At 38.3% G+C, this 27,402-nt stretch overlaps 1 long non-coding RNA gene across 1 annotated transcript in view; it reads left to right on the plus strand.

Annotated features, from left to right (window-relative positions):
• The first annotated feature begins 14,365 nt into the window (after nt 1-14,365).
• The window catches only part of LOC113459972 (uncharacterized), a 93,743-nt gene continuing 80,706 nt past the window's right edge, over nt 14,366-27,402 (plus strand). The window contains exon 1 of the long non-coding RNA XR_003381575.2: nt 14,366-14,754. This is a non-coding gene — a long non-coding RNA (uncharacterized LOC113459972). The remainder of the gene's footprint in view (nt 14,755-27,402) is intronic.

The raw sequence follows: 27,402 nt of genomic DNA on the forward strand, positions 1-27,402 counted from the left end.
CATCTGTTTTTATGATTCTCCAAAGTGATTGTCAAAGTCACCAAACAAATAATACAGAAAATGTTCCTGGGAAAGCTCTGCCTGTGAGTAGGGTATTTACTACTGAAAAATATTCCTAAAATTCCTTTTCTAGTATTTAAGTATTGATGTGGCCTGGTGTGTGACTACTCTCACGATTGTGTCACGATTATCACTTTTACTAAGGATCACAATGGGCCATGGCTGAGGAGCCTACAATGTCTGGGTAAGCTCCTGTCAACCACGAAATTCATTTTCCTTGTCTCAGAAAAACACAAATTAGAAAATGTGGTGCATGGCTCATGGCTTCCAGCCCTTGCCTGAATATTAAGCTTGCCATTTACAGATCTGTGATCAATTCCAGATACGCTTTTTCTTTATTTTCTGCTAGAGTTACATGAATGCTTCATTCTTTAACTTGTACGGTCCCAGGACACATGCACTAAGCAAAAAAAATTCCTGCTCCCATTACACAAATGGCAAATGAACATACAGAAAACCCCCAGCAGTTTGCCCAGATTCACAGAGGAAATCTATGACCAAAGATTGCACTGACAACAGATCAGTGTAAGTGCAGTGACCAGATGTGGAAGGCTGTTCAATGTGAGGAGGTCTAGGTCAAGTATGCTCTTGCAAGCTGCTCTGTTAATTGCTACTGGACTCAGCACAGGTGCTTGTAAAGCAGAATTTTTGAAATTGGGTAGGCCAGAACACATTCAGATTAGCTTAGGCATGGATTAGTTTAGGCTGTTCTTGGGTTTTCAGTACATAAGACTATATTGATAGATATGAGAAAATAGACTTTTCTTGTATTTTTATGCATTACACAGAAGAGTCCTTTATACATTTATTTGCCTAAAAACTGTTGAGTTTGCATCACAATTTGTCATGAAAGTCTCCAGTGTCCTATTGAAATCTGACAGATAAATGAAAAATTATTTAAATGTCTTACATTTTCTGGTCAAGCACATAGAAATTTTTAATTGGAACAAAAGTATGTTAAACTGAATTTTCAAGGAGGTAAAAATTCACAGTTTTTGACTAACATTGTTTCAACTATTTATTTTTTTTTTTTTAGTTTTTGCTCAGTTGGTCTTTTAGGGGTTTTGTCTTTGATCAGATTCCTGTTTGCCATAAAAGTCTCTCAAGAGCTTCATTTTGTGAACAGAAATTCTATTAAATGTGTAATTGGATTCAATGAGATATAGTTGCACTTTGAGAAGAGTTTTTCTGTCTTCCCTGTAGTTCTAAACTGTCTGTATTGCAGTGATCAGTAATGATTGTGGCTGGTGGGGTAGTTCAGGTCAATGTGTAACCAGGAGTTATCTCTTGCCCGTGGCTGAGGCAGGTGAAAATCCCCAGGTGGATCACTGAAGTTGAATGATCTTCAGCCTTATGGTGCTTTACTTCAGAACCGGGGCTAATCCGCTTTGCTGAAGAAACAGGTGGATATAGACACACAGAGTGACTGTTTGACCAGAGGGAAAGACAAACTTCAGATCTTTGACATTATTCCTAAACAGACTCTGTGAATGATGTATTCTGAAGAGAGAAAGGGATGTGGCCAGATCAAGAAAAAGTTATATTACAATAATCTTTAATGCTTTCAGTTATTTTCCCACAATTTACAGTTCCTTTTCACTTTTACATTGTTACTGACTTAATCAGTTTTTACTTTAGGAGTGGAAATTCTGGTATATATACCTTCAGTGAAAAAATATGCATGGGCATATGGTCCCTTGGCTATGAAATCTGCTTTGAAGAAGCCTATTTCTGACAAACTTCTTGACCAACTCTACATCCCCCTTCTTCCTGTATGCATTTAGCTAGCCCAGAATGCTTCTCTGAGACAAGGTATTTTCCTTGCTGCTTCTATTAATATAATGTTGATGTCTTTGGCAAGACATCAACAGAGAGGCAGAAATTGTAGAATGAGATTGGAAATTTCTTGAGTTGGTTGGATGTGAAAGCAGTGTCTCTCTCTGACTCAGAAAAATTTTGTGGAAGTGACTAGACTTGAATGTGCTAGGTTGTTATGAATTTAACAAAGCCCCTAGCCAAGAATGCACACTGCAAAACCAGTCCAAACGCTACCAGAATAACCATCTTGAATGCAAAAGAGGCTGAGCCTGACAGCAATGTACAGCTGCCCATATCCAGATTTAGACGGTACCAGAAGTGATACCTTTTCTACACCCATCACATCACCCCTTAACCATCGAAAGAGCCATTCCCTTACTAAAACATATCAGCACTGCATAAAATCACTCTGAAAAAAATGGCCTTCTCAAAATAAAGCCTTGTATTAGAGATTAAATTTTAATGGGGCTCTCATTTTTTCAAGCAAACCAGATCAAGCATTTGCCCTTTTATTAAAGCATTAGCTCCAATTATGAGAGCTATAATTAAAGGCATGTCAGTTGCCCAAAGAGTGCTCATCTGGTAGATTATCTAGACCTTTTACTAACAGACTGAGAGTAAAATAACTTCCTAAGGTGTTTCTCCTCTCCCTCCCAACATTCCACTCAGCCAAGGTGGTGCTTGTGGTGTTTATCAAAGATTTATTATCATGCTGGAAAGGGAAGGTCAATATCCATCTTCAGGTGAGGAGGAGGGTCAGCACAAGACTGTGTGGGTCTTGCCTTTCAAATGCCTTGTGGATTTTCACTTTGACTGAGCTACAGCTGCTTCAAAGGTTTCATGCAGTTAAATGTGGCTTGCAAAGGTACCTCTTCTTGGATAAAGGGAGAACCCTGGAACAACATTTAGAGATGAGGCTGGATAGTCCTGATGTGCCTAAAACTCCATGCAGAGGGTAGGAGTATTAAATTATTCCTTTGCTGGGAAAGGAACTCTGTGTGAATTGGAATGTGGTGGCCTAATTGTGGCTTGTCACTGGTTATTTTTTTTAAATAAAAACCTTCACTTATTCTTTTGGCTTCTCCCATTCAGTTACTGATTCAAAATAACTTTGATTCAAAATTTGGCTCTAACAGACAAACTGGTTTCCTACTATATTATCTTTCCTCAAATGTAGTCTTAAATACTACCATATAGCTATTTAGAACATCTTTTCATGAAAACTAAATTGTGTGATGTCATCTTAGGCTTTCTTACCCAATTCTGTCCCAAAATAATGCCTACTTCCCATGTTCTCTTCTTGGCTTGTAGCAAACTGTCATATTTTGAAAGGAAATCACCAGGAAAATGTCTCAGCAAACAACATAGCCAACTCAGTAGCTGATGTGCTTGAAACAAATATTTCTGCCAAAAGTGGCAGGAATTGCATGAGTGCTAAAGAATTTCATGGCAAGTTGAGGAATTCTGCTTCACTCTATAAAGATTTGCTTCTGTCATGATTAACGTCTTTTTTTTTTCCATGCAGTAATAGTTGAAGTGAGATCTTTGCCACAAAAAGGTCCCTCATATGCCAGGTCTCAGAGTGTGCAACACTAGAAGTGGAAGAATGAATATTCCTTGAATAAAGATGTTTCCCAAACACCTGTGTCATATCTGTGTGGGTAGCTTGTCAGGATCCTTTCAAATATTAATATTTCACTAATTCAGAGCAATGCTTAACAAATTGAGAAGCATCTTTCAGCTACTTAATAGGTTGACTGTGATGTAGTTGATGGAAAAAATATTTGGTATTTTAAGAGCCTCCAAAGACTGAAGAGAGACATAAGTTTAATTCTTCTCAAGCCGTATTGATTCTTACCTCACGCTCGTTTGGATTGATCTGTTTAGAATTAAGGTTTGGCACTAAAGACAATTTTAAAATGTCAAAGACTCAGTGTAAAAAAGAGTGAGAAAATGCACATAGAGAAAACTGTCATCAGTATTGAAAAACATTTCCTTTCTTTTTTGTACTGACTAGGCTTCATTTGGTATTTTTAAAAATTGGTTATCCACATTTGTTTGGAAAAATGTCTCATGAGCAGCAGAGGGGAAAGATTCCCAGTTACCACCAAGAAGTAAGGATTTTCTGGCAGCTGCTGAAAGATCACTTTAATCCAGATGAGGAAAAGGGACTTAGTCCCTTTATTAGAGAAATAAACCCTCAATATGTTCAGCTTCTGACCTACAGCAATCTGACAGGGCTGGAATGATGCACTCCACTAGAGAGGGCTACAGTAGTTTCTTATAAAGGTTGTCTCTTTGGCAACATTCGTTTTACACTGCCAAGTTACTGGGATTTGCAGGCTGCAGTGACTGCCTTGGTATTTCTCTATGGCCCTTTAGGACAAAGGGATAAGTTTTAGTCCTATGCAGTCTTTTCTTCTTCTCTCCCTTCTTTCCCAGCAACACAGATTCAAAATATGTGTTGTTTTCTTACATGCCTCCATAAATAGAGCTGATTGCTATTAACCTCCTGACATTTCTGAAATGGTCAGTAATTCTTTCTGTGTATCTGCTTGCAAGGTTGTCTAAGTGTGACTGGCCTTTCTCCTGAGGAGACCTCTCTTCAGACTGCTTTGAATTCAGAGTGGGATACATGTGACATAAGGATTAGGAGGGAAGTTCCTTCATGCAGGAGTGCCTGAAGACCAGTGCCAGTGAAACAGGTAACAAAAGCAAACAGCCTGTGAAGAATGCAGAGCGAGGGGAGAATCAAGAGTAATTTCACCAGGGGGGATTGGAATTGATTGTAATTGCAGAATGGCCTAGAAGAACATTTGCAGTTTTCTTGCAAAACTATTTATAAAGAAAAAAACAGAGGGAGAGTGTGAAGAGCTGAAGAGAAGAGGGTAGGAGGAAACCAGAAGCAGAGACTGGTATATGCAATAGTTGTTTCAGGTGCAGGCAGGGTAAGCAAAGGATCTATCCAGAGCATCTGGAGCCTGATGGAGAAAATTGAGAGAGTGGATGTGCAAATATGCATTCTAAAAGAATTGATGTGCATCTCACCTTTCAAAGATCTGTATTACACCACAGAAAATGACCATCACCATAAAGCTGAGGTGACTTGTGTGGTAATTATGCAAAGTTCATAGCTGAAAAGATATTGACCTGAATGCACTAGCTCTTTGGGTTTTAAACAAATCAACAACATATTTGAGCATATCTCTGAAAAAAAAACACCTGAAAACCCATCACTGGTTTGTTTTGGAAAGATGGATACAAGGAACAGCAGAAAATGGCTGTTCCATAGCACAATCTCCTCTTTCATGACTTTAGCCTGAACTTGCAGCTGTTGTTTCCAGAAGAGCTGCTGCTGCTCAGCAGAAACTGGCAAAAGTATTGAATCATTTGGCGATGCAATTGTTTACACCAGAAATGCTGAGCAAAGCAGGATTAGGAAAACACACTGTTGAAAGACAGGGGAGAATCAAATCTTCATTTTACATTCTGTCAAGATTCCCTTGTTTCTCTTTTTTTCCTCAGATCATATGGTAATGAGATTATTTTATTATCCCAGTGCAAATGTTGAAAATAGAAAGGGTTGGAAAAACTTCCTTTGTATCTCTGGAAAGCAAGATGGGATTTATTCATTAACAAGTTCATCTTTTTATTAGCATTGTATTTTTCCCAGCAGAACAATGAAGTTTGGTTCTAAACCCAAATTTCTTTGAAGGTAAACCCTCCCAAGGAAATTGAAATGGTGATTGTTATCTCTATTCATTAGGATTATTTATTATTTTCATTTTGCTTTCAGCAGTTGAGGACACTTGAAAATGCAAGACGGGCTCCTTGAGCAGGTGGCGGTGCTGTTGCCCGGAGGCAGCGGAGTGTGTGCTCCCTCTAGTGAGCTCTGATCCCCCGGCATCAGCCTGCCCGGGGTTGATCCGTGGCTTCAGCCACAAAGTGCTTTCTTCCTCAGGTAACATTCATACCAATTCTGCTGTCCTGTCTGTGGAAACTGCTTATCCAGGCTGAGTCACTGCTGGAGCAGGGGAATGTGGAGGAATCTAGGTCGGCCACAGGTTTGCTGAGAAGGTCATTGTGCTCTGAAAGTTCTACACCTGTGCACAGTTTCTGAAAAGTCTTTTCATCATACTTAGACAGCTCTTTGAACCTTCTTTCAATGAACAGCAAGTTTAAATGAAGGAGGAAGAGTGCACTGACTGACTTTATCCTTGTGCAACACTTTGAGATGCTCAGGTAGAAGGAAATCTTAGTGGAAGACAGTCCCTGAAAGAAAACACTGACAGTGCAGTGCAACTCCAAACTGATGCTAAATTGCTCACATGTAACCTGCAGCTCTGCCATTTGGTCATACTGATTCTATAGTAAAACTTGTTTTGTATATAAATATTGAAGGGGGGAGGGAAAGTGCGCAAAATCTAGTTTTTACTGGGTATTTCTGTATTTGAGTGGTGTACAGATAAGCATACTCTCTTAAGGAGAGCCTGAGATATAAATATCATATATCAAATAAGAATTCACATGAGAAGTAATAAAACTTGCATGTTATATTTCAGACATGATTCTCTTTCATTTCATGGTCAGTAGGAAGGGTATAAATGAGAAGAAAGGGAAATACATGTTGGTTTTGTCCTAGTTTATCCTCCAGCCTTTAAAACATGAAACATAAAAAACAGAGGATCAAATTATTTAATAGCTGTGTGTAATTATTCACAAAGTTAGAGATATCAGGGTCTGGGTTTGTGAAGAAAGATAAGGATTCTACTGAAATGGTTTCTTTTCTTGGACAGAAAGGTACCCTCTGACTGTTGTCATAGCACACATCAGACTTGAATAAGATAGCACAAGAAATATGGGTGTAAGAGGAAAAGGAGTGAAATATTTGTTTGGAATGCCATATGAAAGCCCCTGCAAAATCTGGGTTTGGATAATCAAGTTATGAGTTAAGTCAGGGAAGTAGAACATGACTTTTATTTAAAACATTTCTGCAACAAAGCTGTTCCGTAATGCACACAAATCATTAAATTCCCAATGCATTTTGAGTTTTGACCTGGAGGGAAACCAACAGATTTCACTGCCTTCCCTTTTGGCTTCTGAAAAGGACAAAAATTGTGTAGCCTGCAGAGGAAATATCAGTCTTGGCAGCTCTGCATCACCTATTTCTGGTCAAAGTCTAATGAATGGAAAATATGTTGACCGCTAAGCACAAATTGTCCATTCATCATGATGCAATAGAAATATCTGAAGTTAGGTTAATAGTCACTAGATTGAGATTTGTCTACATGTATATGTGTGTGTTTAAATCCTTATTTAAAGTCTATAAAACACTTTGGTTATGGGCATATTTTCAAAACTTTGCACTGGAGACCAGGCAGAACCCTTAATTGTTTATGGATATTGAAGATTATGAAACTGTTGTGACCACTGGACTGGATTTTTTTAAGAGTAAAAACATGTCAATCTCTTTTACTTTTCTTACACCAGTTGTTCATTTACAAAATTCTTCTGCCATGTAGACCTTTTTTACAAAAATCAAGCATTTAATAAACTCTCAAGTTTTCTCTACTATCCTTAGCCAAAAATAATTTACAGAGAAGGAAAGTGCAAAAAGAAAGCCAAAAATCTTACTAGGCAAAACTTTCCCAAATTTCAGTAGACATTTCATTCATGTAGGAGAAAACTTGTTCCCCCACACCTCCCCCCATTTTTACTGGCAGGAAGTTCCAGAAAACACAGTTGAAGATCATTTAGTTTTCCCCTCTCAGAAATCTTTACTAAAAGGCACAGGATATGCATGAATGGCATTAGAGTATAAAGGCTTCATGATTCTGACTGCAGACAGTACTTCCATAGAAAAAACTAGGCTTGTCCATGGAAACCTATTCTCCAGAAGAACTCCCTCCTTCCCCACCCCCTTTTAGCCATACAAGGACTAATTGTGGTGTCAGCTGCCACAGGAATGCAAGGCATGTATCTGGTGAATCCAAAGAATAGCAACTGCTGTCAGCAGCATTCCTGCTCTTCATCCACGATTGATGGCACAAGGAGCAGTTTAAACAATCTTTGTCCTGCTTACAAGTAGGGGAGGGGTGTAACTTTTTAATGTGTCTTTTATAAAGCTTTCTTTCAAATACACATATGTTTACATACCTGTGTACATAAGTACACAGTATGGTAACTACACTTATTATTTGGAAGCAATATTGTATTTGTGTTTGCCTACTGCTGATGACATTCTCTAAGCATGTTAGAAACTTAAGATATTTGGGTATACAGTGGTGCGATTTCCTTTTTATTAACAGTAGCTCAAATTTTCTTGTAATGATGTGAAAGTTCTAGTCCACTAAACAGAAGATGACTACTGTCATTTTTGTTTGAAGTAGGAATATTTTCTCTGCTCCCTTAGCTGAAGTGCTACTCTTTGAAGTGTAATAAGCTAGGCAGAAGTCCAACATTTTATCTCAATTCTAATATCAAACTCTGCTTTAACTTGTGAGAGGTGCATGTCTGGAAGGCCACCAAAATTGGGCCCTAAAGCTTCAAGCCATCTGCAAAGCAAGACAGGAGTATAAACTGACTTTTGTAGTTCAGGTACTCTAAACAGAGCCATCTCATACATAGGAAAGAAAGCCTGTGCATAAGTCCAGTCCTGTTGTCTGGACCTCTGTTTCATGCAAAGTATGTACATATTGAAATGCGACAAAGTTAGTAAATAACATTAGGCATGAAGAAACAAGTCCCTGCTATTCTACATTCATTTTGATGCTGTGGTTAAAAAAACCCAAACTAACTAAAAAACAAAACCCAAACCAGCAAACAAACAAAAGCTGTAGATTTTTCTTATTTAGAATGGTCACAGAGCTGAATTTTAGTTTCTTGTTTAGGTAGACCACCATGAAAGAGTGTCCTTGCTGCCTTTTCAGCAGGCTAGAACTGGTTCAAGAAGATGGGAGAAGCAACAACTACAAAATTTTTTTTAAGTTGTGATATTAATTGTTTATGAGGTTTTTTTTTTAGCTGCCAAGTCGTACTCAACTATATTGTATAAGTGAATGCACTTAGAGCTGTAAGCAAGATGAATGCAAATATATCCTCACAGAACAGCTTGTAAGAAATACCTTTTTATTTCTCTTTTCCTGATTTAGGTGACTAAAGATATCTGTTCCTAGAAGCAATTTAAGTGGCCCAACTGTCCTTCAGACAATTGCTGAGACTTTGAAGTTAAGAAAGTAGCTTATGCTATAATTTTGTTTAGCTATATGCAATATGATGCCTTTTATTCTGAAGAGGTGTTTCTATGGTAGACAAGACTCCAAGACTCTTCCTACATTTCTTGTCTGTAGGCTGCTTCCATTTCCTCTGTTTGGGGGAGAAAAACCTGTACATGGTGATGGGGTAATAATCTTTACACACATGTATTTTGACAACTAATACTTGCAAAATATTAGTTTGTGGACAAAAGTTGCTCTGACAATCTTAAAATGGCAGCCCTGAGATCCAGCATCTTAAATTTCACATGGTGACCATTGAGTCACACAGGAATGGAATGAATGTCCCTCTAAACAAGTAGCTGGTTTTTTTTATATCCATGTACTTCTTCAGTAGTCATTCTAGATTCATAGTGACACAAATCAGAATAGCACTTTCCTTCTTTTTTCAGCTGGGACCTGCTTTTTCACAAGTTACTACTTGAGCTGAAGGTACACATTCATGTGCCATATAAAGCCATTCTGTGCCATATGAGGTCTTACTGTAAAAAAAAAACCCACAACAAAACAGAAGAAAAATCAGCAAACACACACCTCCACTGTACTCCTCATATCAAAGCCCTGTTCCACTGCGGAGTCTTTGAGATTTTGTTCAGATGACAGGTGCAGTTTACATTCATAACTGTCAAGAAACAAAACAGATAAATAAACACACTCTGGCACCTAAGCTTTGCATAACATGTAGTACCATGCTGGGGCTACTTAAAAAATTTAGAATAGAAACAGTTGACTCATTTTATCACTTTAATGAAGAAAAAAAAGCATCAGAAATTGGAGAGCCGAGTAAAATTTTTGAAAAGTAATGGTTAAGTTTAGAGATAAAATTAAGTACACTTTAAAGATTGCTAAAGGGTACATTCCACAACCTCTATGGTTTTTAGCATAGATTTCAGTTTCTGGAAAACAGAAAAAATCTTTATAGCCTACAGATAATGTTGACTAGGATTATTAGAAAATATTATTGAGACTAAAAAACGTATTATATCTTTGTTGATTATACTATTTAAGACATGTTATATGAATTATTTAATCCTGACATAACAATGTGTAGAGAAAAATATTTTCATTTGTCTTCAATTCAGATCATATTGCCACAGAACATAGCATGAGGGAAAATATTATCAAGTCATAATTTTACCAGATTTGTGCCAAAATAGTGAGGTATGAGCTGTAAGAACAACCTTGATAAGTTTTAAGTTTGGTGTTGAACATAATAAAAGTGATAATTAAATGCATACATCTAAATTAATATTTAGAATTTACTTCTTCTCTAGGGCAACAGTGAAATAATGTCTGAAGCACTGTGTGCAGTGCTAGTCATCCAGGCCCAAAAAAGCTGAACTCTAATTACAGCAGGAGAGGACAGACTATTGGAAAAGTTATGTGGAAATGCATTTTCTTTTCAAATGAAAAATTAAACAGGTTGACTTTTTTATCAAGCAAAATAATGACTACAACAAGACATTTCCTGGAATACTTGGTGTAATGTGGGAAAAGAGACATCTTTTTAAAAGGGCAGTGTTGTTGTGAGGATAAATCAGTTGTTAATTAATTTGGGATGAATATTACACAAATTTCCAGCAAGTTGCAGAGCAGTGGGGTCACACATATTTGACCTTACTTGATGAATGAAACAGGGAATTATGAGACTGCATGAAATGAAAAGAGTTGGCAACAACTTTATCCTTGTCTTGCTGTAAACAGAATGAAAACTACCTGCAGATTTATTCTGAATTCAAGGATTGTTAATTCCATTCACTTTCCCTACTTTTTCTTGGGTTACAGCTGTTTGTCTTCTGAAAGAGACTTTTCAAGTTCTAGTGTGGTGAAGCCAAGCCACACCACACTCAGTGGTTTCAATGTCTGTTGTTCCTGGTTGCCTTGTGTCAGCAGAGCCAGTGGTGTCTGCAGGAACAGTTTGGGAGCTCTCCTCTCATCCAGAGTGTTGCCCTAATAATTCAGTTATGCTGCCATCCTGTAACTACAATTGTCTCCCTTTTTGCTGAGAAAACCTTAAGCTAAATCTCAAACTGAATTGCCTTCAATGTTAACTTGCAGCTTTGTTACAGTTTGAATGCATTATGTCTTTTATGCTGTTTCTGGCAGGGCTTCTGAGTTCTTTAACAAAGGTGGGTGAAGGGTTTCTTCTGTTGACACACATTTCTCTATGAGCAGTCACAAGTGTGAGCTCTTGGTGAGGGTGGCAAAGTCAGTTCAAGTATCAGAAGATACTCTCTTCTTTTTAATACTCAGACAAGCTTTTACAAATTCATAGTTCTTGTATTCTGTCTGACCTCCAGATACATTTTTCCTTCCTGGAGAGGAAGAGACTGCAATGTAGGGAGTTTTTCTGGATTGTTTTTCACTTTGGTAACTTCAACAGTCTCACCAAGAGCACAGAACCTCAGAGAGTCACACAGATATAGTGAAGAAATGCTGAAGCAAAACCTCAATCAAGTAGCAGAGGAACTTCTTGATCCAGCTTTGGTGCCAGAAGTGTGTTTGTGTAGCTATTCCCTTAAACATACGTGTATATGTATATACCATTGTGTATATGTATGCAATTTAACACGTGTGGCTATACCATTATCATGGTGTTTAACCTCATGTTGTACAAAACCAATTGGATAGCTGACAGTTAATAAAGCAAGTGCTTAAAAAACTGGGGACTGAGCATGTTTCCCAAATCCAGAGATAGGGCTGTTCTGGGAGCTTGCTAGAATCTCCCTCTCATGGGTATACCCATTTATTAAAAAGCAGCTGTGTACATTTACATGAGTTTGGTTTGTTCTTGTAGCTCAGGTGGAGGATTCCTAGGTACAGCTTATGATATCCAAGACTGATGGATTAGGTATGGCTGTAACTCCATTAATTTTCACTGGCACTAACAGCCCTCTGAGAATGACCTGGGAGCAGGAGGCTGCTGGCAGGAAAGGCATCCGTCCCATTCCTGGTATTTGTCATATGCTGGTGACAGGCTGGATGGGATCACTAAGATTTGGCTCTGAAAATTAGGGAGAACCTTTCAACGTGTTTGCACTTGACGTTCTTGGAAGATCCCAGTGAAAGACAGACCTGAGCCTGGTTTAAGACTGCTTTCTACACAGATGAAGTTGCAACTGATCAGGTTTATTTTCACAGCTGTTCAGCTGTGATTAGGCAGCAATTTTGGCTGTTGGATACAGCAGGCCTTGGGCACAGTGTGTGTAGATGTTTTCTTTTGTAGTAGAGCTCCGTGGGTGGTAGTTTCATGGCAGTCCACAATGATCCGTGCTAGTGCTGGTGTGGGTCTGCCCTGGGAGGATGTATACACTCTCAGAAAGGTAGAGCATGGTTCTGCCTTTGATGACCAGGATGGCCATATGGTCTTCTTATACATCCCCAGTTCTTTCCTCTTCAGCTACACAAACTAGGTAAAGCAAGGACAGTTTCTAGGAATCTGGCTTAGACCACAAAGAAATAACTGAGTGGGACTGTGAAGCCCTGTCATTACACTTGGAGGCAGGTGGACCTTGGACACCCGATGAGATGCCACAAGCCCATGCTGCTGCATGGGAGAAGAGAAGGACTGACACTGAGCTTTACCCATATCCCACTTTTGGCACAAGAGGAGAGATTTCCTTAGAGGAAAATGTCTGCATAGTCCCCAGTAAGAACAGTGCATATAACACCACAAAGGAAAGTAAAGAGACACAGCTAAATTGTCTCCTCCAGTCTTGCCATGGGAGCAGGAAAGTTCCTTTCTATTTTCAATGAAGGAAATATTACATAAAAAATAATTGAAAGGTTTTGAAAAATACAATTTTGTGAGAAGTTAGTGAAGGAAGATACTCTTCTGAATTCACTATTTAACATATTCAGCAGTCAACGTTCAATTCCTGCTCCTAACATTTGCAAGTGTATTGAAGATGTGCTCTGCCAGACTGTAGAAGCAGTTCTTCAGAGAGATCAAGAATACTAAACAACAGAGTTCATTTAAATGAAATGCATTTTAATATGAGAAGAAATCAAATAATGTGTCTAGAAACATAGACCAACATTAAAAAATAGGGGGAAAGAAAAGTAGTGACTCTGAAAAAGAGATTAGAGGGGGCATTGGACCAGTGTGACAGTCCCTACAATGACAAGAGAGGTGGCATGTGCTTTGGAGCAGGGAAAGAATGTATGGAAGCAGTAACATAATTTTATGTGCGAGTACGCAGTAACATAATTGTATGTGTGAGTACAAGTAAGAACCTGGAAATTTTTTCATTTCATACTTTTTAAAAGGATATTAAAAATTGCAGAGTGAAGAAAGCAATTACTAAAGAGGAAGAGAAAAAGCCATATAATGAGATACTTGCGGATCAAGTTGTTCTTTATACTAGAACAGATGGAGAAATTACTTGATTTGTATATAAATGTTTCATGGGAAGAACAAATGAATACAAAAGTGCTTCTAAATTAGCAGAGAAATACACAACAAGAACTAATAGATGGAAACTCAATGAGACAAGCTCAAAATTAAGTATTAGACAGGGAATTTTTATGATTATATTTATTTAGCTGTTATTAACCCGTGGCAAAATGAACACAAATCAACAAAAGCAAGGGTGGGATATCTTCAAATTAAGAGCCAGCTTTGAGTTATTCTCCTAAATACAGCATAAATACAAATACGGGCTACAGACAGAGATTCTTTCCACTCAAAACTTTGTTTTAAGAATTGTGTTGTATTTAAAATAATGTAAGCATTGAGGAAATATTCTTTCACTCCTTTGGTAATATCCTGGAACACATTACCCACACCGTTTTTCAGTTGTTTTCCCTGTGTTTAGCATGGCAACATCTAGTTGCAAATTATTTTAATTGGAGTGTGGTTTTTTTATTATTATTATTATTGATGTTAATTGAACTGATATCAGGCTTTCTTCTTACTTCATGTGGTACACTGACTTTCCTTGAGCCAGACTCTTCCTAATTCACAGTCCACCTGGTCTTGTGGCTATTTTTTAAAAGGCAGTGGAAGTAATTGTGAAAGACACCAGAAAAAATAGAAGGGTGTTAAGGTTTTTGTGAAAAATGAGAAAAGAAATCCAGAGTTATTTGTTCCTCAGGATCTGAGAGAGATGCAGAATTGCTAAGAACTCTAGAGCTGCCCAAATGCTGTGCCATCTCTCCATTTCTAAAAAGTAGCATAAGCATCAGTTCTGCTATGTAAAAGACTCAGAGGACTGCAGTCTGTGTAGATTTTGGCTGGGATACAGTTCATTTTCTTCCTGGTAGCTCCTGTGGTTCTGTGTTTTGGATCTGTGCTGATAACAGTGAGAAATTTTCATGATTACTGAGAAGCACTTGCACAGCGTCAAGGCCTTTTCTGTTTCTCTCACCTCCCCATCAGCAGCTGGGCTGGGGAGCACAAGGATCTGTGAGGGGACAGAGCCAGGATGGCTGACCTCGGGATGTCACATACCATATGGCATCATGCTCTACATATAAAGCTGGGGGAAGAAAGAGGAAGGTGGGACGCTGCTGCTTGTTTTCCTAAGTTATCTGATCCATCCTTCTGACGGAGCCCAGCTTTCCTGGAGATGCCTGAACAACTGCCTGCCTATGGAAAGTGGTGAGCAAACTCCTTGGCTTGCTTTCATTGCATGTAGGGCTTTTGCTTTACCTCCTAAACTCTTTCTCTCAATCCTTTACATTTTAACTTTTATTTTTTCCCATTCTCTGGACATCCTACTGAAGGCAAGTGAGCAAGCGGCTGTGTGAGGCCTAGTTGTCGGCTGGGGTTAAACCACAATCCAGACTTAGTTATTGAAATGAAACTGTCCAATATTTGTACCATAGGCAACATTATGTGGTAGTGGATAAGCAGAGTTACATTTGGCCTTAGAGATAGGCAAAATTTAAAGCATGGGCATAATATAATGACAAAAATCTCAGTTACTCAGCCTTCTTCCTCTCCTTTAAGTACTGCAGTCTGCAATGCAATAATTATTTTTCTGTCTTTACATTAACAGGCCAAGTTCTCCATCATGCTCATAATTTTGATTTGAAGAGTCTCTGTGCTTTAAGTATTTCTCTTTTCCTCTGGTTCTAGCTACAGTTTGAGCATCTGTCTGGACAGCTTTGGTTTTGCAGTAGTTAAACATCTTGTGACTTGTCTTCAGTCGTCACATTCCTGGTCTTTACAAAAGGCACATATGGGCCACTTAAAACTTTCGTTTAGCTCATTAGTAATGTAAGTGTAGCTTGATGGTATGCCAGATGCTCTCCAGTTCAGAGAAATATGTCTGTCTGAGTGTGACTCTCTCCTATGAAATCTGCTTTCTGCAGCAGATTTCCTCAGGCAGATCAAATTTCTTTCACGGCTCTGAAGAACTGATTCAACAACCCCTTTTGTACAGTTTGCAAAGATTAATTGTGGTTTTGTGCTCTGCTCCCAGCCTCAACCCAAGTCAAGCTGGACAGTGAGTACTGGGGCACACTGTGGCCACTGAGAACAGGTTGCTACAGAGATCTCTGCAGGGTCTCAGGGAAGATGGATGAAATACAGCTGCAAAGCACCCTCTTGCAAGGGAGAATCTATTAGGTTTAAAGTGTATGGACAGTATCAGCTGTCTTAGATAGATTTCACTGAACATTTTTTGTCCTTAGCAACATCACCATTGTAATACACCAAGTATGCTATTTGTGAATGGCATATTCAGTGCTATTTTTCCTTCTGCACTTACCCAATAAAGAAGCTTTCTCCATGTGCTTTCCCAACCAGAAAAGAAAATCTTTTGTTTATAGATTGATCTACTTAAGGAAATGTTGTACTGCTTCTTGTTTCTTAAGATCCAGAGCTCTACTAGATGGTTTCTTCTGTGCAAATTTCTAGGGGAATGAGTAAGAAAAAGAAATGGAGGACAGAAGGAATATTTTAGGCAGCTGTTTGGGAATCTGTGAAATAATCTGAGGTCTTAGCCCCACAGGTGTCCGTGTGACACTCCCTATCATTATTTATAACCTTTTTGCTTTTATAAGCAAAGAGGGCAGGAATGTGCAGGGAGATTAAGCCAGCTACTTTCCCATGCCTAGATGTAGTATTCCAGTTAACAGGAAAAGATACTGGGAAAGAATATTGTGACGGCTGTGCATAGGGAGCTGGTGCTCTCATGCCTCCATATGGCATCTACTTTTTGGAAGAAAGGTGGGGAAAGGGCTTTCAGCTTCCAGATTGGTTTGTGCAGAGCCTTTCTAGAAAACTGTAATCCTGGAGATTCTTCTTTCCAAACACCTTCAGACAGATATTTTTTTTCATTGTATAGAAAAACAAAATGAATGTACAGAGTTCATATATGGGGTTTCACATTAGCTTTTAAAGCTAAAGCAGTGTCAATCTTGATATGACAGTAATTTCATTAATTTTATTAAGTAGATGATCAGTTACAGCTTTTATATCTGCATCAAGATCAGTGAACTGTAAACTTATGTGGTAAGTGGGTGAGGTAGTACCTTTTAAACTATGAAAAAACAACATTAGCTGTAATGCTCAGTATGTCTGCTTATTGTAGGCATAGAATTGAATATAATAGAACTGCTACTTTCAAACATAGCTGCCATTTTCAACCAGGTGGCTATGCTGAACAGATGATTGCATTTTGTTCCCATGGAAATTTGCACATGTGTTTAGCTATTTATAGTATCTATTGCTGATGGAAACAATCATAACCTGGGTGAGGAAAATTGGGAAGTATAACAGTGATATTTGGGAAACATATATTTTTGACAGCTATTTTCTGTTTACTGTACCTTTTTTTTTTCTCTCTACATTTTTCACTACATGGGTTGTCATTCAAAAACCCAGAGTTCACTGCCTACCCTGAAAATTTGTAATTCCTTGACTTCTTTGGCCTCTATCTCAAAAGGGTATAACTAAAACCAGGGTAGACACTTCAGTTACTCCAGACTCAGAGTCTTTAAAAGGAGGAGAAAGCAGGTTCATCAGAGTGAAAATTCAGGGAATGCTGTTCCAGGATGAACTTTGTAAGAAGTCTGGGTAAGACTTGTGTATATGTGGCATCTTATGAGCATGAGAAAAGCTCAGAGAGAAAGGTGTGCATAAGAAGGCTCTTGTTGCTAATAAAATGGCTTTTAGCCCTCCTCTTTCAAGCCCTCCTCTCACCTCCTCCTCAGATGAAGGTATGCACAGCAAGGAAAAATCATAATGGATTTTAAATTATTCTGCATTAAATTTTACCTCCCTGAGATTTGTTGCTACCTCCTTGTTACTTAAATGCTTTAGAGAAAGTGCTCTGCAGGCACCAGCTATACTGACTAACTCAGGTAGTTTTTAATTTAACTTAGATAAATATCATACTTGCTTCAGATTAGCCCAGGTTAAAAAATGTTCCTCTTCTAGGAAAGAAAGTCACCTTGCTCAATAGAAGCCAAATCGTTTTGTATTTTTTTTCTCAGGAAGTGTCCAAGTCTTGCTATGAGAAGATTGAGTGTTCCTAGTGATGGACAGTGCCAGAGGAATCTGCTGTGACAGTGACACAGGCTCCAACACCACAGAGCATCATGATGCTCTGATGTTCTAATGAGTGTTTTGCTGGGCTAGCTGGGGTCTGGGGGGCCCAAGAAGAGAAAGGATCTTAGTGAGAGGAGGAATCTCTGCCCACTTCTGTAGAAGTGGTTAGAAGCTGGTTAATTTTTTTTCTTGTACTCTTCAAGTACAAGACTTCCTTGCAGATGGCAGCTCCCTTCAAGAGCTTGGCTGGCTCTCCCAGCCAGCAGCTGTGCTATGCCTACACAAATCCAGCGTGGGCATTTGATAGAAAAGCAGAAAAAAGAGGTGAGAATTTGGTGCATCCCCTGCTCCACTTTCTTGGAAGAGAAAGGCTGTGCAGTGCTAATGCCCATGTGCCAGGAGACTGGAAGCAAAGATAAAACATGCAGGACAGACACTACTGTCACCATCATTGCAGAAATCACGGTCATGATGGACGTGGCTGACTAAATGCACCATCATCCTTGTTCTGCTACATTGTACGTTGTGTCCCTATACAGCAACACATTCAACATCCACATTTAGTTTGAATCAGGTGTTCCTGATCACCTCTTTGAGGTGAATGACTTTATCATCCCTTCCTACCAAACTTTGCTTTCCCTTGCCAAGTGCTGTGACAGCACATGAACTGAACTCCTGTCAGCTGAAACCCAGCTGAGAGATGCTCTCTAGCAGTTAGTGTGTGCTTTCTCCACAGAATCAAACTAAAATCTCACAAGATACGCAGTACGTGAATTGTGGGTCCTTAACAACAGATATTTTCCCTTTTGTTCTCTCCCATTAGGATGATTTATGTGCAGGTGTCAGGAACATATTTAAGAAATTAACTGTGTTTATCCAGATTTCCTCAGAGAACTGATTTATGATTTACTGACCAGCTTTCTGTTGTTTCCAACTTGCCTTTTTCCTTCTCATTTTCTTCCACTTACTACTATGACTGACAGAGTCCAGCCAGGATAGGAATTAAAAAACTTTGGGTCATTGTGTGACTATATGCAAGTGAAAGTTGAATCTTATTAGATGGTCAGTCAGTAAAAATAATCAATTTCTTCTTCACAGAAAACATGATTTTCTCTGGCCTTGCAAAATGTGTGCATACTACTTGACTTGATGCACCTTGTATTTCATCCCTCAGTATGCAATGATTGTTTGCTTCTAACAATGAAGTTGAGGATAATTTCTATCAATTTCATCATACTTTTCCATTATATATTAACAAATGAGATCAGAAATTATACACCCTTACTCTTGTGTTAGTTCTGTCTTTTTAAAGTTCTAAATTGCACAATGCAGCCTAATAACTACTAGCTGCCTACAAGTGCATGCCAAGGAATAAGGATGTAAAAGCAGAAGCACTTGTTTCAGCTTACAAGCTTTTTGAAATAGGAGAAGAAAAAGCCCTTCTGTTAAAGTGTGGAAAACCAGCTTGTTGAAGTGTTATAATCTATCCATGGAAGGATTGGGAAGGATAATTTACTTGAATCCTCTATAGAGGCATATTGTAATCCTTACCAACTGTTATCAAATTAACCATTGCAGTGAGAAATGGTTACAGCCCAGGCAACACAGATAAGGCATGCACACAAAGATATAGGCTTCCTCTGAAGAGATGATAATGCTGTAGCCACAATTACATTGTTCTCATAATTCCTGTCAAGCTGCTTCAAGAGTGGGGGAGTCAATAAAACATGCCTATCATAGACTAGAGGCTGATTTGTATTACCCAACAAAAATCAATCAAAACAAAAATTTCATTTCTAGTGGCCTTGATGTAGGTTCCTCAATCATTTTCTCATTAAATATTTCTTGGATAACTTGTGATATTCACTGGGGAACGACTAAGACATTTTACACATGATGGTAAAAGATTTTCTCCTGGTACTATCAGGGAACATTAGAATTTTCTAGGCTCTGAAGCGTGGAAGCTATTAAAGTGTCAGGAATCTGAAGATCCTATCTTTGGCAGTGTAGTAAATATACTGATATCAAAATTCTGTGCCTAATGCTAAAGTCATTAAAAAGCAAGAATGATTTCTTCAGTGAAAGCGCACATTCCTAGGTAATAAATTGCCTTTGGAAAAGCAATGCCTGTCAAACTCATGAAAATTTTCCATTACTCTGTGATCTTCCAGAAAGTGATTGATAAATATTTTTAACTTCATTTCCCATTGCTCTATTTAATGGACTTGCTTGTGCTTGGTTGCTCCCCATTAAGTTTGGTAGGTGTGCATCACCTGATTAGGTTCTTGTTTCACTTAGATGGTTCCAAAGATGTAGCCAAATTACAAGTTTATGGATGGCTAAATTTAGCCACTTGCCAGTTTTATTTTCTCACTCATACATAGGTCATTTAAAGAAGCCAGTGTATTTTTCCCACATCATGCAATTGTATAAAAAGTGTATAAAATTGCTACCTCCTCACACTGCACAAAAGACATGATTCTAATAGGACCTGTAAAATTGACTCAGAAAACCTTAGAGACACTTGAGAATCTGGGAGTTATACTTAGGTCAAAGTTGAAGTAGAAAATTTGTTCTTTCTAGCCCATTACGTCTCTGAAGGCTCCATGAAGATGATACTCAGGAAGATTACTTTAGAGGTGAGAAAAAGAACATGCCAGGAAGGATTGGGTTTAAGAGCTGTCAGGAGGACCTTTGGTATCAAACCTGGATTTTTATGCTGGCAGTAGTGTCAGCCCTTAGCTGTTCCATGGACTTCCAGAGCAAACTATGGGTGAGGGTGATGCCTCTGTTTTAGGTAGTGGCAGAAAATGGGAAATTATAGCAAAAGGATATAATCTAGATAGAGGGTCTCTGGGAAAGTGGTCTTCACTGAGCACCTTGGTAATGGGAACTGAGACAGTTTCTTGAGGCTGCCTTGGCTCTGGGCCAAGAGCAGTGTAAGGGAAGACCTAAAATCCCAGATGGACTATTCTGTTGGATATGCTCCACACTGCATGTAGTTCTGCCCCTGTCTTTGTGCCCCAAGCCTCAAAAGGCAGCAAGAGGAAAGTGCTGCAGCTCACAAGCTGCTCATACAAATGTCAGAGGATAGAGCTTGAGCAGCTGATGGGTCAACTGAAATCATGACAGTGAGCTCTGATCTAATCTAACTGAAAAGCAGGCATGGCTTCAGAAGGATGGGGTAAGGAACAGTCTTGACTATGGAGCAGTTGACTCAGACAGACTTTTGGGGGAGACTCAAGTGTTTATTTGTGACCAGAATAGGATCATTATAGTACCAAGCCTTTAAAAACATTTCTTACTAATTTCCCCCTTTCATCCAGTGAAAGGATTCTGTATTCATCTTCACCCAACTCCTTGTAAAAGGCTGTCTCTGTTTAATGACTATGTTCCACTTCATCCAAAGATTAATAGCAGCACAATTATTAATTGTGAATCTATAACCTTTTGCCAAGGTAGGGAGAGTGTAACTGCTCATAAACATTAGCTCCAGATGAAATGCCACATTCAAGGTCTCAGCTGTGAAGCTGTGCTTTTAATTAATTTTCAGATTTTTCATTTGTTCTCAGAGATATCACAGGAATCTGGAAACACTCATTTAATCTCGATGGGTTGAACCGTTCTTCCATCCTCCTGGTGATGAATAGATGTTTGTTTGCATAGATGACTGCGTTCATCTATGAACCCCCTGGCACAAGTTTCAATAGCCAGTTTCAAGGGCCTTTGAAAACTCTAGGAGCCTTTTCCACAGAATCAGAGGTCAGAGGTACTTGCCACCTAGCAGCAGGATTTGACTACAAAGACTGCCAGCCTAAGGAGTAGCAGTAAGGAACAGAAAAAAACCAAACCAACATCTAGACACATTCATGATGAGAGCATCCTTTAACCCATGTTGTTAGCTGTTCTATTGTTTTCTTATTCCTGCTAGAAATGGTTACAGAATAAAAATCTGCAGACTGTCAGATAATTTTTGCACACTGATCAACATTTCCGTGTTGATCTTCAACAAATTGAGATGAATTTTTGACACTGAGTGTTGCAGGGTTTTTCAGCCCCAGAATTTTCTTTTTCTTGGCTGTAGTCCCATCTATTGGAATAGTTCCAGTTTTCTATGATTGATTATAATATAAATAATTTATACATGTTAATGAATTGGAGAACCCTTCAGCTAAGCAATTTTAGGCATTGTGGGGTGCAAGTAAGTTGCCTAGACTTGTTGATTACTTATGCCCATGTTTAATCATGGCAGATGTGGCCTTTTTAAACTATTTTACAATGTTTTGTATTACATAAAATAGATGTATTCTCATTTTATAATTCTCTTTATAGAATGTAAATATCTAGTGAGCATTTTAAATTTTCTCTGGTGTCATTCATCATATCTCTCTACCTTGAAATGTATTTAATCCTTAGTCAGGCGCTTCTTATTAAAAATTCCATTTTATTGTTCTTAATTATTGTGCCTGTTGAGATTTCACTGAGTTTTTAAATTACCGTACATTGCTCACATGACTTGGCTGCTTTTCCAATTTTTCCTTTCTTTAAATATTCATTTCCTCTATATTCTTGCAACTAGATCTCCTTATCAGTAGGATATAATTTATTTTACTGGTAATTTTTTCAGGTCTTTTTTCTTTATATATAAAGTAGGGGGACATGGAGGTTTCTAGTAGCCTATCAGTAATTCCAAGTTTATAGCTCTTGAAGTTTTTTAATGGTTCTGGTAACAACTATTCTAAGCAAGGAAGAAATGGCTTTCAAAGTTTTTCCCAGGGTATATATATATAGTGTGATTGACTGTATATTCTGGATGCACAGTGTAGGTATACATTGATTATGATTTTCTTCCATGGATGAAGACCAATTTTGGTTAATGCTTATTTCTTTTTTGCCCTTTAAGGAGGAATTCAGATTTGAGTCAACTTACATTGAACAAAACAGGTCCCTTTAGTATGAAATTTGTCTGTTCCTTTTTTCTTTTCCTTTTTTTCAAACTCAAATACTGAATTCCAGCTTTCTGAGATGTGTGATACAATCGTTCAGCTTAAAATCAGCTATGACTTGTTCATTCTGCACATTGGAATTGCAAGTTTAAGGAATAGTTTGTTTTGTTTTCCAGTGGGATTTTTCTCATCTGGGAGAAAGCTCACCCATCTCTTAATTTTACTTTAATCAGTTACAAATTTAAACCTCAAGTGTTTTAAATTTATTAATCTGATTCAAATTAAACAGATCAGTGCTAAGTATAGTGGGCCCCAGCTTGCAATGTTACATTGGAAAATAGAGATACCATGTGCCAACTTAGTAATATGAATTGTTGGTTTATTTTAAAGTGTGTGGTCTTTGTGGAAACACAACATCTGAATGATAGTGGTTTCCTTGACATATTTATAAATTGTAATCAGGCTATGAAAAATGCAACAACGAAAGTCATGGTGCCAGGGACAAGGAAAAACAGGCAAATTCCAGCTCAGTTCCCTCTCCATTGTATCGTGAGAAATCATTATGTCAAAATTTTGTATAATCCTCAGACAGGCCTGAGAACTACTTCTGTTTACATATTCACAGGCTCATCACAATTGGTATTATATTTCCTTAAAATTAAATAGTAAGGGGAATGTGCTTACAAATTATTTTATATGTGTTGATAATATGGTCATACTCAGATGATGCTGCAGAAAAAGTCCCTTTAGCCTGACTCCAGTCTGATGTGGAGGTCTGTATCTCACAGCTGCCTCTGTGGCGCCAGTCTCAGCTGCCTTCAGCATGCCACAGCTCTCTAAGCCTTGGTAGCAGACAGGAGTTAAGGATACCCTAGTAATTTGTGCTTTCCTGCTTTTTTTTTTTTTAGTGTGCAACTATTTCAGCATAACCCCTTTATTTTGCTGAGATTAACTTGGCTTGCATTTTTAAGCAGCTCAAAATTAAGCCTAATAGGCACTAGGGCCCCCTATTTTCTTCAAAACAATAGTTCCAAACAAACCCATCAGGGTGTCAGCAGATGAATCTGGGCATCCCAGAAGCTGGAATGTATTTCCTTGACATGTTTCAAGAGCCAGGGGAAAGCTCGTAGCATGACAAGCCAAAGGTCTGTGGGGGTGAGGTTGCAGAGCTCATTTGCTGGCACACAACAGAGCAGGGAAACTGCAAAAACAATCTCCTTGTTGTGGCAAGCAGTTAGAAGTAATCAGGATGCTCTAACAGGTAGAACACCAAGACCCTTCCTTCTCATTGCATAGTATGGATGAGCCATTCATTTTAATATTCCCATCATTCCAGCAAATTTTTCTTAAATCTGATCATTTTTTTCCCCTCAGATTTATATATGAATATGAACACTGCTAGCCCCTTTCTGTTTACCATCTGGTCTCAAGCCTATGTGTACACTTTTGTGTATATGTGTACATATAAAAATATACATACACGCAGGCAAGCATACATATGTGTATGCACACACATATTAGAAAAATGTTCCTTTGTGCTTAAAGTTACTGCATATGTAATGTTGTGAGTCTGACGTTTTGTGTGGCTGGACCAATGCTGCTACAACTACATCTTTTCCTTTTATTTTAATAAAATAAAATAAAATAATTACTTCTGGGTCTAGGCAGCCATATATCCCTTACAGGCCCCCTAACAGCTGTGCCACCTTACCACCTCCCTAGATTTGTGTCAGTTGTTCTCACAGGCTAGATGAATACTTATACACTATGGCAAAAGTGGGCACAAATATTTCTTTCCTTCTCATTGCAATCAGATCCCAACAGCCTTCTGAGGGATCAAGGTATATGTGAGGTCAGTTTTTTCCTGTGTAATGCCAAGGAACTAAAGCAATTTTCATTTATGCTTTAGGCAAGGGTGACAGTGTCTATCCAAGATTTTTCCCCATTTTGCAAGGTCAGAGACAAGGTTGAAATAAAAGCACAGTATGGATATTCCTTTGTTGCTCTCCCAGTCCTAGAAAAGTTCTTGGGGAGGGAAAATAGGTTTAAAAGAGAGTGCTAAGATGTCTGTTTCTGAAACCAGATAATGATCTACTGATTTACTCTTCTGCTTCTGGAAAATAGAAGCAAACTTTGTGGGTTTAGTGATTATACAGATGGTAGCCAAGATCCTGCCCTTGCACCGTCAGTGGCAAAGTCTTGATGTTTGTTTTAGTGTTCATAATGCACCCTGCTCTGGAAGCACAGGCTTCTTTTATTGAAGATGAGAGGTGCTAACACAGGGTTTTCTGAAAGGGCTGACAGCACCTGCTGATGTTAACCTGAATCTCTTCCCTTTCGGACAGTGAGGTTGAGGGTGTGTTAGTGGTGTCAGTTTGACTTTGAAACACAAAGCATGGTTTGGCACAGGGTCCTGCGCTGTCTCTCTGTGCTGGGGAGGCAGTGAATACCAGCATGCTGGAAAGCAGAACTCTGGGCATTTAAATCTACTCAGCCAGCATATTTGCCTTGCCCTGCATTGAGAAGCTGCTGGTGTACGGATGGTGAACCACTTTCCAGAGTGGTTCCTCTTCTCTCATCCACACACACCCTACATGGGCACCCACTAAGCCAGGAGATGAAGGAGGTGTTTGATTTCCTTGTGAGAAATTAAAGAATACATTCAGCTGAATCTGATCACTACCCACCGAGGAAGTATTTTTTTCACAGAGCTGTCAGCAGAAAGCAAGAGTGTTACATTCAGTTTATGAGCAGTGAGCCTGTTGTGTCAATTATCCTATGTTTTTGGTGGTGGTGTGCCAAGATTATGGATCTTTGTTTGCATGGGCTTGACCAGCTTTCCTGTCTGTGTCGCACTGAGCTTTGGACTCATGTTGCTTTAAAATTTGAGCTTGCTTTAGGCCATGATGAGCAAGAAAGATGGCAGCTGCATCAGTGTCTGTCATTAAAATTTGAGAAGTTGAGTAGTGTGTTGCTGGCAGCAGGGTTATTTTCTATTTTTCAACAATGTGAAAGAAAAGTCCGATCAATTATATACCTCACTCCTACACTACTAATGGATGGACAGACAAGGGGCTTTTTCAGCTGGCACCTAGTGTGCTAAGTAAAGTGATTATTCCCTTCAGTTTGATTCCTTCATGTAATGAATGATAAGTAGATTAATCAGTGGGGTAAAATGTGTGACAGATAAAAAATATATTACACACTGTAATTTTGCGTGGATGCCCTGACCCACAGAAGTAGGCATGTGCTGGTGTGCAGACTTGTAGTCACTTCTGATTGTCCCCTGATGTTTAAATAAGTTGTACTTCCAACTGATTTCTCAGATGCTCTTAATATTTTAGGATCTTTTCAGGGCACAGGAAACCCTTGATAAATCTTCTTATTGAGCCTTAGACCTGAATTTTGTGGGTTGTTGTTTTGGGTTTTTTTCCAAGGAATAACATTCTATTTCAAACTGTGATATTTGTAGTTTTCTCCTAAACTCCCAAGCACTGCTTTGGCTTGTGAGGAACTGCTCTCAGGTGACACATAGGGCAGGCAGGTGTCATGCAAACCATCCTTTTAATCATTGGCTATAACAGCAAGGCAACAGCAGAGGCAAGGCTTTCATTGCAAATCAATATTGCACTCATATTAATAAAACACCTGGCTTTTTATTTACATCATGACTGGTGAGGAGGAAAGGTAATAATTTTAATTCTTCTTTTTTCATGGAGTCCGTGAGCCAATGGATTATCAAAACTCTATTTAGTTCTTCGTTTGTAAATGGTCCCTTCTAAAAGCATTGGTAGATTGATTCTGACCAGTACAATATCTTTTCTTCCATTTACTTATTCTCTTGAATTGTTCTCTGATAGGATGGTCAACAACTCTGCTAATTAGTCCCTCCACTAACTCTCTTTAGGAGTAGAAAAAGTAACATAAATTTAAAAAAATCATTTTATATGCAGTATCTATTTATTTTTCTTACTAATCCAAGAAAGAATAGGTTATAGTCATGGGATATATATTTTTTTAAGTCTATGGATTTCAAATAATTCTTAAAAATGTAAATAATGTTTACAAGTAACTGCTCTCTTTAAAAATAAATATTTGTCTGATATCAAAACATGGTGCTAAATACTTTCAAGTTTCCCATTTTGACTGTGCTGGCCAGTCTAATCTAAAAGCTGGCATCCTAAATTCATAAATTTTAATTTATCACATACATAGCTTCTGGTGTTCACTTTCTCTGAATAACTCCTGAAGCATAAAAAATAAGGGCACAGCAAAAAGAATACTTGCAGCAAAGGATGGACTTAAAACATCTAACAAATTTAAAACAGGAAGTGTCTTCCACTGGTAACTAATGTTTTGAATTCTGGAAATATTATCAAGGTTGGCTCAAGCTTTATTTTATCATAACCATGTCATAATGTATTATGAGATGCGTGTTATTTTTAATGTAGTAAATTGTAGCATGAATGAAAGGATGAAATGTATGAAAGGATACAGTCCATCAAAACAAATTTTATGGGATTGTTATATATCATTCTTTTATTTTCATTTGTGTTATTTTTACAAATGTTCACTTGTTTTGAAAGATCAAAAATATAGCAGAAGTTCCTCATGACTGTAGCGAAAGCCATTAGTCCTGTTAATGAAGTTGTAGGGAATAATTTTTTATTGCTGATTAACTGAAACAATTAGTAAGAGGAAAAATAAGTATCAGTGTTCTTAAAATATACATGCAAAGACCTCACAAAATCTGAGTCCCACAGGGACTTTTGATATTGGAAAGGATTTTTAGGTCAGATGAATG

Source organism: Zonotrichia albicollis, chromosome 2 (assembly GCF_047830755.1).
Source record: "Zonotrichia albicollis isolate bZonAlb1 chromosome 2, bZonAlb1.hap1, whole genome shotgun sequence".
Taxonomy (NCBI): Eukaryota; Metazoa; Chordata; class Aves; order Passeriformes; family Passerellidae; genus Zonotrichia; species Zonotrichia albicollis.